This window comes from Equus quagga, chromosome 7 (genome assembly GCF_021613505.1).
Source record: "Equus quagga isolate Etosha38 chromosome 7, UCLA_HA_Equagga_1.0, whole genome shotgun sequence".
Classification (NCBI taxonomy): Eukaryota; Metazoa; Chordata; class Mammalia; order Perissodactyla; family Equidae; genus Equus; species Equus quagga.
This window is the reverse complement of record NC_060273.1, coordinates 45,695,107-45,712,401: the sequence shown is the minus strand read 5'-3', so window position 1 is coordinate 45,712,401 and position 17,295 is coordinate 45,695,107. Positions and strand designations below refer to the sequence as shown.

Below are 17,295 nucleotides of genomic sequence, written 5' to 3'. Positions count from 1 at the left end.
TTTAAATTAATTAAAATGACATGAAGTTAAAAGTTCAGTTTTTCAGTTGCACTAGCAACATTTAAAGTGCTCAACAGCCACGTATGGCTAGTGACTACTGTACTGGACAGTACAGGTATACAATATGTCCATCATTACAGAATGGATATATTCTATTGGACTCTGCTGATCCAGAATCTGTATTGTTTTACCACTCACATTTAGATCAATAATGCAGATGCTATTACGTTTGTGAATAAAATAAGGGGGGGTCAGGTTTTATTTTTCATGAATATATATATATATATATATATATATATATATATATATATATAAAACCAGCCCTGGTGGTCTAGTAGTTAAGTGGCGCTCTCACTGCAGAGGTCCAGGTTTGTTATCCTGGCAGGGAACTACACCACCCATCTGTCGATTGTCATACTGCATGTTGCTGTGATGCTGAAAGCTCTGCCACTAGGATTTCACCAGCAGGGTCAACCATGGTGGACAGGTTTCAGTGGAGCTTCCAGACTAAGACAGACTAGGAAGAAGAACCTGGCCACTCACTTCCAAAAATAATGGCATGAAAACCCTATGAATAGCAACAGAGGAGTGTTTGATACAGCACTGGAAGATGAGAGGTTGGCACAAAAAGACCAGGCAGGGTTCTGCTCTGCTGTACACAGGGTCACTAGGAGTCACAAACTACTCATTGGCACTAACAACAAATACATATATAAGCATATATATATCTCTCTCTCTCCACCAAAAGACAAGTACAAGAATATTCATAGCAGCATTCTCCTTAATATCCAAAAACTGGAACAACTCAAATGTTCAATAGTAGAATGGATAAATAAATTATGATGTATTCACATAGAGTAATGTGCTGCTACTCCCAACAGTATGAGTGAATATCAAGCTATAATGCTGAATGAAAGCCAGACAGAAGAGAATACATACTATAGTACTCTAGTTATTTAAAGTTTTAAAAATGTAAAAATAATCTAGTGTTAGAAGTCAAGATAATGGTTTCCTTTGGGAAGAAGGGAGGGGGTATTTGTTGGGAGGGGCATGAGGGGGGCTTCTGGAGTGCTAATAGCATTCTGTTTCACTGGATGGTGGTTACAGAGTTGTGTTCATCTGTGATGACCCATTAAGCAGTAAATTATTCAAGGATAGTTTTTTTTTTAAAGGTAAAATCATTACTGTCGTATAGATATAAAATGAATAGATTTTATTGAATTACTTAATTGGTGAGGGAACAAGTAAAAAGTTACTGTTACCAAAAGTCTCATCTGTGAACTCAGTACCAATCCAAATAACAAGAACAGTCTTGAATGGAAAGGAAAGACTTTATTTTCTTTGCCAGGCAGAGGGAGCAAAGCAATGGCTAATGCCTTAAGAATTGCTAGTTCCCTGTTGAGAAACCAGGTAGGGGTTTTTATTTGGGGTTTTAGGTAGCAGAGGGGGGCCTGTAGCCTTGATTGCCCGTGATTTCCCACCAGTCTGCATTTGGCCTTGTGAGGCTATCTGCTGAGTGAGATAAGAGAATTCACAGATGGGTGTCCTTGGCTGTTTGTCTCTGTGGCAGATGGTGGACTCTGGTGCCAGGAAGCTCTGGGAAGCTTCAGTTTCTTGATATTCTCTAGTCATCAGTTTCTCTATAAAAGAACTTCAAAGACCTGTGATTAGCCACAACTTTAGTGGGAACCCAGCTTGAGGCCATATGGGCTTTAACAGCTTGTAACTCCTATTTGGTTGTAAAGCTCAGAGAGTCGAGGTTAAAGAGACAGATAGTTACATATGAGAGTAACTGATGAAGCAGGGAATGGGGATGGATGGTTCTGGTTTTAACCCCATATGTGCTGGGTTCAAGGTAGGGGAATTGATATCAGGGCCCGTAGTAAGTGCCTGTAACATTACTACTGGTTCAAAATACATGAAATGAATTTACGAATAGATGCAGAACTGTTTTTTTGTGGGAGGTTGCTGGAGAGAAATCAGTTGTCCCTCCACCAAACAATTTATTTGCTTGTCTATAGATGAGAATAATTTGCATTATCAATTGTCTACTGGTATTTTAAACTCACCAAGTTTTAAAATAGCTCAGAGAATGAAAGATTCAAACCCTAGAGAATCAGACAACCTGGAAGGGTATGCTCTAGACATCTCATAGTTTTCTATTACAGATGCTTAATAATCTTTTTGGTCCATTTCACAGTCTTTCACAACACTTAAGATTTTTCAGTAAGTACATTATACTTCAACAAAAAAATTATTAAAAATAAAATTAAGTCCAGGAAAATAGGGCTCTATAATCCACATGTCAGCTTTCTCAGATATTTCCCAAGACATCTCTGAATTCCTGAGAATTCCCAACTGGCCAAGATTCTTTAAAGCTTCAACCTCCTGCCATGTGGCTGGCCTCTATTTTACTTCCCTCTTCCCATTCCCCTCTCCAGAACTATCTAGATTTCTACCAAGGTGGAAGAGGGGAAATTGCCCATAATGTTGATTGGGAAAGGAGATCTAAGGATCTGTCTCAAAGAGTTTCCACTATGTCTTCTTTACCCTTTTTATTCTAGCTCCACCCCCTACCTTCAGTCCCAATTCCAGAAGTATCTAGTATTGCAAATCCTGTACTTTTTGAGGTTTCTGAGATATAAAGTTGGATTCACACTCAGCTTTTCCCACAGCTCTCTGGGAATTTGGCATTTTTCAGGTTTGCCAAGAAAATAACATCCATCTACTTTCCAGGTACAAAATGTTGCTGTTGTGTCCTTTACCTGTATTTTCCTGATTTTGTAATCATGGGCCCATTTAGAGCCAGTTTGAACAGAACCCATCTCTCGTCAAGATAGTAATTAAGGATTGTCTTCCAGAAAAACTACAGTCACCTAGCCAGGGCATGTGCAAAAGAAATCGTGACCTGAAATGACCGTGGAACCAAAGATCCTCCTCCCCACGGAACCCAAGGACCAGGATGTGACCGGAACTTCAAAGTCCGACTCTTATTCAGAAATGAGGGGTCCCTCATTCAGGAAGATCCGGTGTTAAAATTCCTTCCCCACCTCATCAAAAATGTTTAGAGCCCCATCATAAATGTTTAGAACCCTGTCATAAATGTTTAAAACTTTACCATAAAGGCCTGAAGCCCACCAGTCAAAACCTGTCCCGCCAGCATTTCCACGTGCCATCCTGTTCTCCCTAACCTCTTAAATTTTGTCCCAAATCCTGAATCGGGGAGACAGATCTAAGGGCACATGTCCTCTGTTCTCCCTACAGATCGATCTTGCAGAATAAAAAGCTGATTTCTCCCACCAAAGGCTGGTGCTATAATTAATTGGCTTGTTTATGTGCATTGGGCAAAGAACCCCAATTTTGTGCAGAAATAATTTTGTGAGTTAACAAGTTTTCAAATAATCTCTTAAATTTGATTTTACTGGGTATTGGAAGGGAACAAAATGTGATGTTGTTAAAGAAAAGATTATCCTAACTGTTAAAGAAAAAATTGTTCATCACACTTGTTAAAAAACGGAAAGGCAGAATTTATTCAAGGGGGGCCATCGTGATAGGTATAGGGACTTACGGCGGGGTCTTGCAGTGGGGAAGAGAGATTGGGCTCAGCTCTGAGTATAGCACGGGCAAGTGCGAATTTATACCCAAGGAGCAAGTTGGGGGTCAGAGGATGGAAAGTTATTAAGAGGCAACATCAGGGGTGAGAGGGGATTCTGGCTAAACTGACCTAACAGGATTCTTGCTGAAAGCGGGCCAGATGACCAGATGTCACCCGGGGGTGGTGAAGGGTGAGGAACCTGGTCAGATATGGAGAGCAATCAGATGTGGAGGATGGAGGATTCTGGCTAAACTGGCTTAGCAGGATTTTTGTTAAAATTAAATGATGCAGAAATGAACATGGGGATCCACGCGTAGTTGAAAAAGAGCTCAGAGGGGTCTCATTAGAGTTTGGTCAAGGAGAGAATCTGTCAGTGTGACCAGCCCAACCTCTAAATATTCCCTTTCGATAAATTTAGATAAATTTTTTAAAAAGTACTCTATTCTTTTTAAAAATGTCGAGTTGCGTTGCTGTCAAATAACGTGGTCCATCCGGTACAATTCCTCAGGAAGTGTTGAGACTACTTTACAGCCTAGCATGAGGTCACTTTTTAAATATAAATATGTGATTTCATTAATTAGTGAAAAATGTGTTTTTATTAATTTTGGAATGCAGTATTCTATATGTCTGTTCATTAAATCAAATGTTAATTTTGCTCTTCAAATATTCTGTGTCTTGAGTGCTTTTGGAGGGGGTGGCTTTTCTAGCCATTACTAAGAAAGATAGGGTATTAATAACTCTCTGTGGTGGTGGATTTGTCAAATCTCTTCATAGTTCTGTCAATTTTTGCTTTATGTATTTTGAAGCTACATTTTTAAATAATGTGAAGCTAAATTATTAAAAGTTTATGAATATTTTCTTCTTTTGGTGAATTAACCCTTTTGTTGGTATGTGATTGTCTTCTCTACCTCTGGCAATATTTTTTGACTTAATATATATTTTGTTTCATCTAAATGTAGCTACATTAACTTTCTATGGTTAATATCTGCCAGCTATATCTCTTCCCAACTTTCTACTTTTAAGGTTTGTGTATCCTTATGTTTCAGCAGATAGCTAGATTTTTAAAAATCTGATAGCATTTTTCTTTTAATTGGAAAGTTCAATCCATGTGCATTTCTAGTGATTATTGATAGACTTGAATTTATCGCTAACATCTTTTTCTGAACTTTTTATTTGTCTATACTTTTCTGTTTCTGGGTCATTGGGGTTTTTGTTTGTCCTTCTTCCTATCCCCATCCCAAACTCTGCTTGTTTGGAAATTGCATGGTCTATGTTGTGAGTTTTATCAAGGACCATTTCTCTGCCAGAACAACTATGATGAACATGTTCATGTAGTTTCTAATTTTAGAATGCCCTTGTAGTCCTGGAGAAACTGTTTAGTTCAAGGTATTTGTCTTAGTGTAGTGATAGATTGTTACTTTGTTTGTTTGGTGTTGTTAGGGTTAGCTTAGCTTGATTAAATAAATTGTGAAGATTTTCATATTTTTCAATATTTTGAAATAGTTCAGACAGCTGTCAAAGAGAGACAGAGCTGGACACTAGTTAAAGGTAGTAAAGACAGATTTTATTCAGTATTATTGCAATAGGGAAGAGAGGCTGCAGTAAAACTGAACTCAACTCCCAACACAGCAAAGATAGCTGGGGATTTACAGCCGACAAGCAGAGTAAGGGGGTCGGTCAGTGGATGGAAAATTACCAAGACTGCAGGGTTAGGGAGATTCTTGCTAAAGGCAGGCCAAGCTCTTCTGCATGGAGAGTAGGGGATGAGGGGTTTGATCAAATACCAAGTGTGGTGGATCCTACCTAAACTGACTTAGGATTCTTGCTAAAACTGGGCTCCACAGGCCAAGGACAGGGCCCAAGTACTTAGCCTAGTAGAAAAGAGGAACCTGTCTAAAGTTTGGTCAAGGAGTGAGTCTTTGTCACAGCAATAGAAAGAGGCAGAGGAAACTAGCAGTTATTTTTAGAAAACCAAATATTACAGTCTAAGCTACCATACTGATCTGCCCTAAATGTCATGTGTTCTCCAAGTCCCACAGTGGCAGATCCAGCTGAAACCAACCGAACTCTGGCCACATGTTTAACTGGAGATTTTGTCGGCATCCCACACAGTGATAATTCTGAAGCACTTAGAGCAGCACGTGACACTGAGCTGGAGGAGCGGGCACAGGCCTGTCATGGAGCGCTCACCGTGTATCCGGTGTGTCGCTACCTCCTCTGCTCCTTCTGACAACTTCGCAAGGGACTCCTCCGGCCTTCCTTTATTTCAGAGGAGCACGGCGAGGCTTCGCCAAGGCTGTCTGCCCCTTCTCTCCTCTCCCGGTGGGCATCGACAGACTCACGAAGGGCTGGGTAAGGGTCGCCGGAAGAAGGTCGCCGCGCAGTCCGCTTCTCGCTCGGCAAGCCATTAGCCCAGGGACGCCGAGCTGCTGTCCCGGGAGCCTGCGCCTCCGGACTCGCGCCTGCGCACTCCGACCCCACGCCTCGCCCCCGCAGCCTTGTGGGAAATGTAGTCCAGCGCCCCGCGTGGAGGCGCCGGGCGGGGCCGCGTCGGTCCGCTGGCGGCTCCCGCTCCTGCCTGGACAGGGTGAGTGTCGGCCCCGAGGCGGGACGCGCGGGGCTTGGCGGACGCAGGGCGAGCGCCGGGCGAGGCCCGGAGGGGCGGAGCCGGCGGCGGGTGGGCTGGGGACCGCGTCCTCTCCGCGCCGCGCAGCCTCGGGCCGCCGAGCCCAGGGGCGCCTCTTCCGCAGGAGCTGGGCCGGGGACAACAGCGAGAGCTGAGGGTCGCCCCGACGCCGTCCCTCTGCCGCCTGCCGGGGCCGGCGGGGCGGGGACCTGGCGGGCGGTCCGGGAGTCCTCGGGCCCGGTTCCTCCCCGCGGGCTCTCCCCGGACCCGCCTGGAAAGTCTCGGGCGTGCGGGCCGGGCGCGGGGTCTCGCGGCGCGGCGCCGGCCCTGTGCGCCCGCGGCTCCCTCGACCCCTCCCCGTGGGAGTGGGCCGGTCCGGCAAACTTCTGCTCCGGGGAACCCTTTGCTTTTCTTTCAAGCAGTTTTTTTCTCTTAAAACAAAAACCAGGGTCCGCCCGGTGACTTAGCGGTAGGGTCCGCGCGCCCCCTGGGCGGCCGGCGCTCGCGGGTTCAGGGCCGGCGCAGCCCGACCCGGCCCGCTGTGCAGCCGCGCGGTGGCGGCGTCGCGCGCGATGGAGAAGGACCGGCTCCCGCGGGCGATGGAGGAGGAGCGGCTCCCGCGGGCGATGGAGGAGGACCGGCTCCCGCGGGCGATGGAGGAGGAGGGCTCCCATGGGCGATGGAGGAGGACCGGCTCCCGCGGGCGCTGGAGGAGGACCGGCTCCGGGGGGGATGGAGAAGGAGGGCTCCCGCGCGCGGCCGGCTGACCTCGAAGAGAGGCGACTGGAAATTCGGAGGTGCGGGGAGGAACGAGTCGTTTGAACCTGTCAAAGTCCACACGTCGGCGAGGATGTGTGTGTAAATGTAGAACAAAGATGTGGATGCTGGAGTTCTTGTCTCTATTTACTTTTTAAAGTGAGCTGTGTAATACGTTCGGTAGGGTTTAAAGTGCGCAAATCTTAAGGTCCATGCTTTTTAATAAACATTTTTACCTGTGTAACTACCACAGGAACACCTACTTATGACAATTTTTTTTTAAGGTTTTTTTTGTCCCCCACCCCCCAACATAGTTGTGTATTTTTAGTTGTGAGTCCTTCTAGTTGTGGCATGCCGGAGGCCGCCCCCAGCATGGCTTGATGAGAGGTGCCATATCCTCGCCCAGGATCCGAACGGGCAGCGGAGTGCACAAACTTAACCAGTCCCGCACCGGCCGGCCGGTATGCCAATTTTTAAAAGCAGCTAAGTCATCATTTTTAGTGAGTGTGAGGAAAAGTATGGCTGTGCCATGTTTAATCGTCTCTTTAGGACTTTGTGTTCTTTCTAAGTTTTTTTTCAATATTATAAACAATGCAGGCCGTTTGCTACATGTGACTTTACCTTATTGTCTCTTTCCGTAAGTCCTTCAAGTGGAATTTCTGGATCAAGGTGCTCTGAGGCTTGAAACTCTTATTCTCCCGGCAAGAGGAGTAGTTTACAAACACTTGCGACGTCAATGTGCCTGACTCACCCACACCACCTGTGTGTGGTGGTCTCTAACTTTCGAGAGGTGCAAATGATAGGGTGGTTTAAATTTGCATTTTGAACACTCATGAATATTTTTATATAACTTGCGTTTTGTTTTAAATTTTTTAGCTGATACACAAGTATATGTTTCCTTACTACTCAGAAATGTTACATTTTCATGTGGTCAGACAGGAAGACCATCCCTTCGTGTTTGGGTCTCTGACATAATTGTTAGGGAGGCCTGTTCCACATGATCACAAAAATGTTCATCTGTATTTCCTTCTAGTCTTTTCGTTTTATTTTATGTGCAAATTTTTATTTGCAAATGGTAAGCCCTTGTTCCAGGTTATTGACTATTCATCTTTTCTTCACTGATATGCAATGTCGCTTTTTCATATCCTGAATTCTTATATATAAATTATTTTATGAACCATTTGTGTTGGTAGGATTTGAATTTTTTCCACTGACCCTTTTGCTTGTTGGACTGTAACATCCTTGAGGGCAGAGAGTTTCTCTGTTTTGTTTACAGCTGTATTCACCCCACCCCTAGGAAAGGCCCCTGGTACACAGGAGGTGGTCAACAATGTATCTGGTGAATGAGTGATTCTGTCTATTTAGTAACATTCCGTTCTAATTATTGTAGCTTTATAATCTCCAGTGGACAAGTTCTGGCTCATCATTATACCCTTTCAAAAATTTCCTGGCTGTTGGTATACAACACAATTAACTTCTTCAAAAATCATTTTTTCCATAATTAACTTTAAAATATTACTAGCTAAGTATAACTTGGTTGGGAGTGTGTGAAGTTTATAAACTGATTTCAAAGAAGTAACAACTTAGAATATTGTGATGTCCTATCCAGGAATATGTATGTCTCTCTCTGTTCATCTTTCTTAACATATCTAAATAAGCTTAATAAATAGAAATTATAGTTTTCTTTATGTAGATGCTGTACACTTTTTATATGGTTTATTTATGGGTATTTTATTTTTTATTGTTGCAGGAGCCTCATTTCTCATGGGTTCCTTCTTTCCTGCAGCTCTGCCTCCTCTGGATACTGCCCATCCCCCAGGAAGGATCCCACTAGAAGGAAGGAGAAGGCAGTGGCTGCTGGACCTCTGCCCTCAGGAGCTCAGGTGAGCTCCTCCTTCTCTCTCAAACCGCTCCCTTACTCATATACTATATGTGGGCTTCACTGCAGATGACCGGGCTATTGAGATCTCAGAATGTTGGATATTTTCCACAAAGCCCCCCTCAGTGTCCCTCAGCTCTGTTCTCAGCTGCCACTTTGTCATTCAGCTGGATATCTGGCCTGCTGAGCTCTTGGTGTGTGCAAGGGTCAAAAAAGGAACAAAAATCATATGAGAGATGTTCCTGTTGCTTATAGGGCTTACAGACTCTCTGGGAACTTAAATGAGGTCACATCTGGACAGGACACAGTCACAATGATTGCACATGAATGTGATAGTAAGAACATGTGTGGTTAGGTCCCCAGATTGTCAGTGTTCCAAGACCTGGAGAGGGAAGATCAGTGTGGCAACCAGAAGTAGGGTTGGGTAGGGATAACTGGAGGGGATTTGCTGTCATGGAGTCAGTGTCCCAAAGTTCAACCTGCCTCTGGCATTTAATAGCTGCATTGTCTTGGGCAAGTGACTTGACTTCCCTGAAGGATTATTTCCTCGTGGTGATGAGAGAAATAATAGCCTTGACTGAGGGCTTGCCCCATAACTGACACTGGTGAGAATCTCACACGGCTTATTTCACTTATCATACCTACTGCCCAGTAGGTAAATAGCGCCTAGCAAGCTCCCTGGAATGTTGAAGGTATTTGGTAAGTGGAAGGCATTCTTATTCCAGCCAAGAGCCAGGTATTTTAGAGTTTTAGAGGTGGAACGAATGTAGCAGTGACAGGTAGTGAGAGGAAGTCAGATACAAAGTTCGAGGTCAAGTGCCAGGAAGGGGTGTTTGTGTGTTGGGTAGGGTGGTAGGTGTGGCAGCGGAGAGGAGGCTGAGGAACTTGCATAAGGGAGTTGGCGTGATAGAAGCTTTTCTAGAAAGAAGCAGTGTCCATCATGAGGACATCTAGCTAGAGGAGATCATGGAGAGAAAACAGTGAGTGAGGAGCCTGGGGTGTCTTTGCCCTGAGAGATTGCCTGAAAATGGAACCTGCTAGTTTTCACTGGAACCTGGAGGTGTTGCCTCTCTGGAAAAGGAAACAACCTCAGGGAGACTTGGCCCTGGAGAAAGGTTCTGTTTTGTTTTTAAGGTCAGTCTTACTTAACTTTATCTGCAATACTGAAGGACTTGTGGTGTTTTCTCTATTCATAAGATCACATATTAGGGTCTCTTCAAATCATCTCTTGCTTATTCATCCAAGGAACCAGTTTAAAGAAGTCTTCACAAAGACAAGTAGTAACTGTTGTGATTTCTATTTGTACTACTTTCTCCCCTCAGTATTATCAAGCTCAGTTATAAAAGGCAACATAACTCACAAAAATAGGTATTAGAGAGAGGGAGTTTTTTTAATCTATGTTAATATGTGTTGTTCCTCTCATTTATTTTACTCCTATGTATTATTCCATAATGAAAACAAATCGTGTTTTTATTTACCTCTTCCACTACAGAGGGACAGTTAGGATGTTTTCTTTCTTCATCGCTATAAACAGTGTTGCAGGAACAGCTTTGCCAGTGTCTCCTTATATGCCTGTGTGAGTGTTTCTCTAGAGCAGCGGTTCTCAAAGTGTCGGCCCCTGGGAACCTGGGAGCTGTCAGGAATACAAATTCTTCAGTCCCACCCCAGACCTTGTGACTCAGAAACTCTGGGGGTGCGGCCCAGCAATGCGATTTTTTTAAACTTGAAATATAATTGACATAGAACATTATATTAGTTTCAAGTATACACACAATGATTCAATATTTGTGTATATTGCAAAATGGTCACTACAAGTCTAGTTAACATCCCTCACCACACATAGCTACAATTTTTTTTTTTTTTCTTGTGCTAAGAATTTTTATAGAAGAGGGAGTTTCTGAAAGAGGGAAAGGTTTAAAGGGGGAGCATTCAGAAGATTTCGGTTCATGAAGGTTGTGGTTTGGTTGTCATTTTATTTTATTTAGTTAAAATGTTAACTAAGTTTTGGGTTTTTTTAAAGATTTTATTTTTTTATTTTTCCTTCTTCTTCCTAAAGCCCCCTCAGTACTTAGTTGTATATTCTAGTTGTGGGTCCTTCTAGTTGTGGCATGTGGGACGCCACCTCAACATGGCTTGATGAGTGGTGCCATGTCTGCACCCAGGATCCGAACCGGAGAAACCCTGGGCCACGGAAGTGGAGCGCACAAATTTAACCACTCGGCCACAGGGCCAGTCCCATTAACTAAGTTTTTAAATTAGCTTTCTTTTCAGGTATAACTTAGGTGAAATAACCCATTGTAAGTGTATAATTCGTTGAGTTCTGACAACTTTATGCACCAACATAATCACCACCTCGATCAAGCTGTAGAACATTTCCATCACCCTAAAAAGTGTCCTCACCCACTTCCAGTCCACACCCCCATCCCAGGCAACTACTGGTTTGATTTCTATCATTATGGATTAGTCTTGCCCTTCCTAGAGCTTCATGTAAATGAAATTATGCAGTATATATTCTTTTGTGCCTGGCTTCTTTTGTTCAACCTAAGATTTTTCAGATCTGTCCATGATACTGTATATAGCAGAAGTTTGTTCCTTTTTATGGCCAAGTAGTATTCCATTGAATATTCCACATTTTGTTCATCCATTCACTTGTGATAGACATTTCGGTTGTTTCCTGGTTTTGGCTATTATGAATAAAGCTATAAACATTCATATCTAAGTTTCTGTGTGGACATATGCTTTCATTTCCCTTCAGTAAATATCTAGGGGTGGAATTGCTGGTCAATAGTATGTTCAACTTCATAAGAAACAGCAAAATGGCTTTCCAAAGTTATGTCCCGTTTTACATTCCCACCAGGAGTGTTTGAGCATTCCAGTGGCTCTATCTCCTCTTCCATGCTTGGTGTATAGTTTGCTAGGCTTCTGTAACAAAGTACACAAACTGGGTGACTTCGAACAACAGAAAGTTACTGTCTCACAGTTTTGGAGGCTAGAAGTCTAAAACTAAGGTATTTGCAGGGCTGTGCTCCCTCTGAAACCTGGAAGTGGGGAGTCCTTCCTCACCTCTTCCCAGCATCTGGCAGTTTGCCAGCAGTCTTTGGCACCCCTTGGCTTATAGCTGCATAACTGCCATCTTGGCCCTCATTGTCACATGGTGATCTTCCTGTGTGTCTGTGTCTTCAAATGACTGTCTTCCTATAAGGACACCCGTCATATTGGATTAGGGGTCCCCCTTACTGTAATATGACCTCATCTCAACTAATTACATCTACAGGGACCCCATTTCCAAATAAGGTCACATTCTGAGGTACTGGAAGTTTGGACTTCAACAGATCTTTTTTGGGGGACACAATTCAATCCATAACACTTAGTATATGAGTGTTTTTAATTTAGCTATTCCCATGGGTGGGAAATGATATTTCATTGTGGTTTTTAAACAAATATTTTTATTATGAAATGATTTCAAACTTAAAAAAATTGTTGAAAAAATAATACCAAAAATTCCTATATAGGCTTCACCTGGATTGCCATGCTTGCTTTCATTCTTTCTCCTCCCATATATATATATATGTATGTGTGTGTTTATATATACATATATGCATATATATGCACATTTAATTTTTTCTGAACCACTTAAGTTATAGAAAGTGCCCCATTAACTCTCTAAGTACTTCAGTATGTGTTCCTAAAAGCAAGGCCCTTATCTTACATAACCAAAATACAGTTATCAAAATAGAGAAAATTATGTTGATACAATACTATTAGCTGCTCTACAAACCTTACTCGTATTTTGCCAGCTGTCCCACAAATGTCTTTTATCTGGTCCAGGATCTAATCCAGATCACACCTGGCATTTAGCTGCCACACGTCTTTAGTCTCCCTTAATCTGGAACAGTTCGTCAGTCTTTGTCTTTGATGCCCTTGACCCTTTTGAAGAGGACAGGCTAACTGTTCTATAGACTGTTCCTCACTTTGGGTTTGTTTGATGTTTGCTGATGATTTGATTGAAATTCTGATTACTTACTTAAAATTCAAATGGTTAATGTATTCACATGGTTCAAAATTTAAAAAGTATAAATAAGCATGCACTTAAAAAATAAAGTCCCCTTGCTACCCTTGTCTCCCAGCCACCCAGGCATCTCTCCCCACAGGAAAGCCATGACATAGTTTCTTATGCAGCTCTCCAGAGATGACTGTGAGAGCACACCAGTATATACATTTATCCCAAGTTTTTATCCAATTGGTAACAGATAATATTTACTCAGAATTTTGCACCTTGTGTTTTATTTTTATTTTTTTCATCTTACAGTATATCTTTGAGGCGTCTCTGTATCAGTACATAAGGACTTCTTCCTTCCGTTGCGTGGGGCACCGCAGTGTATGTACCCAGTCTCTAGCGGTGGACGTTAGCCCACATTCGTGAGATCCACTGGCTACACACACTTCTTCACTTTAGCTGGTGCTTCTCTGAATTACTGATCGGTTGGAGCTGGACAGCAGACAATGGGAAATGAGTGGCTAAAATTCTGAGAAAGAAAACACAGTTGTCAAGTGATGACAGTCAGTGACTGATTTGGGATCTGTCAGCGCAGCACTTGAGCCATTTTCCTTGTTCATTTGTCCTCATATTTTCATCTTTATGGCCAGTGCTGTGACTATGAACTGCCCAAGTATGACTTTTATTTATTTTTAAACATTATCCTCTTTTTCTGAATATAAACATTAGGCATATAGTTATAAAATTTTTTTTAAAGGCTAGAAGATATAATTCCGTATCTCAACCTCAAAAATAACTTGGATGTGCATTCTTCCTGGCTTTTTAAATACCTGTTTACATCCTTTGCCCATTTTTATGTTTGGTTGTTTATATATAAAGAAGCCTTTTATATAATGTGGATGCTAATCTTTTACCATAAGTTACCAATATTGTCCTCTGTCATTTTTCTTTTAATTTTTTTATAACATCTTTTGCTACAAATAAGTTTTGAAGTTTTATGCAGTTAAATTTCCTTTTCCTTTGTTTGGCTTTCTAGTCATGCTTTGAAAGCCTTTCTGTACCCCAAGATTATATAAACATTTTTCTATGTTTTCTGTTAGTTTTGTCATTTTAAATTTCCATCCTTTAGCTATCTGGAATTTCTTGTCTGTGATATGAGGTTGGAATCTAACTTCATGTAACATGGTGGTGAGCATTTCACCAACCACCTGTTCATTAAGGAGATACGTAGCCTCCTGTCTGCCCTGTGTGAGCGGTGTTCTGGATCCTGGGAAGATAGCAGTGAATGAGACAGGCAGCGTCTGGGTCTCCTAGATCTTCATTTCTAGAAAGGCGAGACAGACAATAAAGAGGAAGTGTTCCTAAGGACAGTGTTAAGTGCTGTGGTGGCCTTGCAGCAGGGTGGTGTGGTTGAGTGTGACTAGGAGTCTGTTTTAGCTCGGCAGAGCAGGAGTGGCACCTCTGAGGAGACGGCATTCAACCTGATGGAATCTATTGAATAATTAGCTTAGTCTCCATAGATTTGCAATGCTACCTTTAAAAGATACTAGGAGCCAGCCCGGTGGCACAGTGGTTAAGTGTGCACGTTCCACTTCAGCGGCCTGGGGTTCGCTGGTCTGGTCCTGTGTGTGGACCTATGCACTGCTTGTCAAGCCATGCTGTGGAGGTGTCCCACATATAAAGTAGAGGAAGATGGGCATGGATGTTAGCTCAGGGCTAATCTTCCTCAAAAAAACAAAACAAAACCAAAAAAAGATACTAAATATCCATATGTATACATAAGTTTGTTTTTCTAAATTCTGTTCTATTGCTCTATTTCTCTTGTAGTACCACATTTTTATTTGTTGTTTCAGAATTTGTTATTTCATAAAGCAAATCCCCCCAGTTTTTCTTTTCAAAATTTTGGTTACTATTCTTATACATTATCTTTCTAGTTGGATTTTATTAACTATTATCACGTTCCAACAATTACAGTAAAAAAGAAGAAATATACAATTCTGATTTGAATGCCATTAATCTTTATGTCAGTTTGAGGAAGACTACCATCCTTACAATATTTATTCTTCCTAGTAAGTAACAAATTATTCATTTTATTCAAATCTTTAATTATGACTTCTGTTAACTTTTTACAGACTGATCATGAGGATCTTGCATTTTCCTATTAAGTGCATTCTGAGGTGTTTCATTTTTTGTTGCCACTGTGATTGAACTATAACCATGATTGTGATTTTGTAAAAAAAAAAAAAAAACTGATTACTGAGAATTATATCTGAAGACATTTTGCTGCTGTGGTGCCTAAAATTTCATCACTATCATATCTTCTTTATAAATTATGCTTTCATCATTTAAAATACCCCTATCTATTCCATTTGATACTCAACTTTTTTAAAGAAACAATATGGAAAAGCATGTGTTTTTAGGTTTAAGAAAACCTCTGCATGAATGCAAGAAGACCCCCGAAGCTGTTTATTTTAAACACCGTGAGTTAGCCTGTGCTTAACGTAGTGCTGGGGAGAAAAAGACCCAGACTAAGTGGAAAGGAGAAAGGGAGAAAACTCTTAAGGGACTAACAACGAATACAGTTTCTGAGCGATATCGTTAAGTTTCACTACAGCCTTTTAAAATGTCTTTCTGCTCTTAGTCAGTCAGCTCCGCGGGCGTACGCGCAGCCTGTGCGGGGTCCACAGTGCGGGTCGCGATGGTGACGAGCTCTGGGGCACATTCAGGGCTTTCTCTGCCTACGGTGATGAGAGTCTAGGGGGTGGGGAAGACCAGTGGATAGCAAATGGCAGTCTGAATTTGGGCTTTTAATTTTGCCTGATATGTTCAGCTAACAAGGCAATTTACTGAAAACAAATGGATTCATTTTTGGAAAGGGAATCTCATTATTTCTGATTTTTTATTTTCTTTCACAAAGCAGGGGCTTATGTTTGTTTCCTTCTATTCTACATGCATTCTACCGTGTCTGATGCTGGTTTGTTTCTACCCCACTGTCTTTTTATTTGCATGTGCTGTGTCTTGTCTCTGCCTTTTTTGGGGTAACTTTCTGGTTTGTGTTTTAGGTATATCTCTTTATGTACAATATAACTGGATTTTAAACCAATTTTAGAGTTTTTGTCTTTTAATAGAGAAAGTCAATCCATTTATGTTTGTTGTTATACATGTATCAGGTCTTTTTCTGGTTATTTAATGTTTTATGGTTATTTTGCTGTCTTGTTTCCTTTCTTCTCCTTTGTTTACATTTGTTGAACTGATGATTTGTCTTGGTTCCTTTTTTCCTTTCATAAAATGGAAATTCTGCAATGTATTTATATCCTACTAGTAGCTACCTTTACTGTTCCTGACAATATTTGTCAGTGAATTTTAATACTTTTTGTCATTTTGACATATTGATTAAATAAATATTAGGAAAAAATAATGAGGTAGAAAGAAAGATAATGAACTCTGTGCTTGAGTGTTGACACTTTTTCTCAGTCTGTAGCCAGTAGGATGTAAAACACACAAATTTGTTGGAAATTGTTTTGTTCTATTTCATCTCTTCAGTCCTTCTTTCTCCACTAATTTTCTCGCTTTTGCTTATTTACATATTAAAATGCTCTCTGTCCTTAAATGAAAACCTTTTCCATTACTTTATTTCCATTACCCATTTCGTTCTTCTTTCCATACAGTCTTAGCTCTCATCTTTCCATGAAAAGTTTAAAGTAATTTCATCTGATTCCTTATCTTCCATTATTCTTTTGTCCACTGTAAGCTGACTTCTGCCCCCAGCACTCTGCTGAAATTAGCTAATTTTCAATCATTCTGTTTGACCCACTCTATCTTCAATGACTACTCCCCCCTTGAAACTCTCTGCTAACTTCAATCCTGAGCCTCCTTCCATCTCCCTTATTGTCCTTTTCTGACTCTCCTGCTTGCTGGGGATTCCAGGGTTCTTTCCCTGGCCGTCTCACAACAGTGGGAGTTGGATGGTCTTGGTTTCAAGTCCCAGCTGTGTGATCTTAGATAAGTTATTTAACCTTTTTTTTGAGGATCCCCAGATTCCTTATCTATAAAATGATTTTATTTAGTGCTCTCAATCTAGCAGGTTGTTGTATGGATTAAATGAGGTGAGGCATGTGAATCTCCTTTTAGTGAAAACTCAGTACAAATTTGAGTTATCATTCGTGGTGACCACCACTTAGTTATGCGCACCCTCCTTGTATTAGTCAGGGTTCTCCAGAGAGACAGAACCAATAGGATATATGTAGCTATAGAGGAAGAGATTTATTATGAGGGATTGGCTCACCCAGTTGTGGAGGTTGAAGGGTCCTCGCCATCTGCCATCTGCAGTCTAGAGGCCCAGGAGAGTCAGTGCTGTGGTTCCAGTCCAAACCCACAGGCCTGAGAACCAGGGGTGCCAGTGGTGTGAGTCCCGGTCAGAGTCGGAAGGCCTGAGAACCAGG

General features: G+C 41.8%; 1 protein-coding gene and 1 long non-coding RNA gene across 10 annotated transcripts in view; one reads left to right on the top strand and one right to left on the bottom strand.

The window, feature by feature from the left end:
• Positions 1 to 1,312: 1,312 nt before the first annotated feature.
• On the bottom strand, positions 1,313 to 6,070 carry LOC124241729 (uncharacterized). The gene is made up of 2 exons (XR_006889309.1): positions 5,786 to 6,070; positions 1,313 to 1,651 (listed from the first exon to the last, which is right to left on the bottom strand). It is a non-coding gene; the product is annotated as an uncharacterized LOC124241729 (long non-coding RNA).
• ZFP2 (ZFP2 zinc finger protein) overlaps positions 6,061 to 17,295 on the top strand; it is a 22,297-nt gene continuing 11,062 nt past the window's right edge. For 3 of the 9 annotated variants that reach the window (XM_046665764.1, XM_046665766.1, XM_046665757.1), the window contains exons 1-2: positions 6,902 to 7,018; positions 8,728 to 8,860. The gene's annotated coding sequence lies outside the window, so the exon portion shown is untranslated. Of the gene's footprint in view, positions 6,183 to 6,901; positions 7,019 to 7,379; positions 7,439 to 8,727; positions 8,861 to 14,827; positions 14,923 to 17,295 lie in introns of those variants that run through there. The other 6 variants (XM_046665763.1, XM_046665765.1, XM_046665758.1 and 3 more) reach the window with 6 other exon arrangements.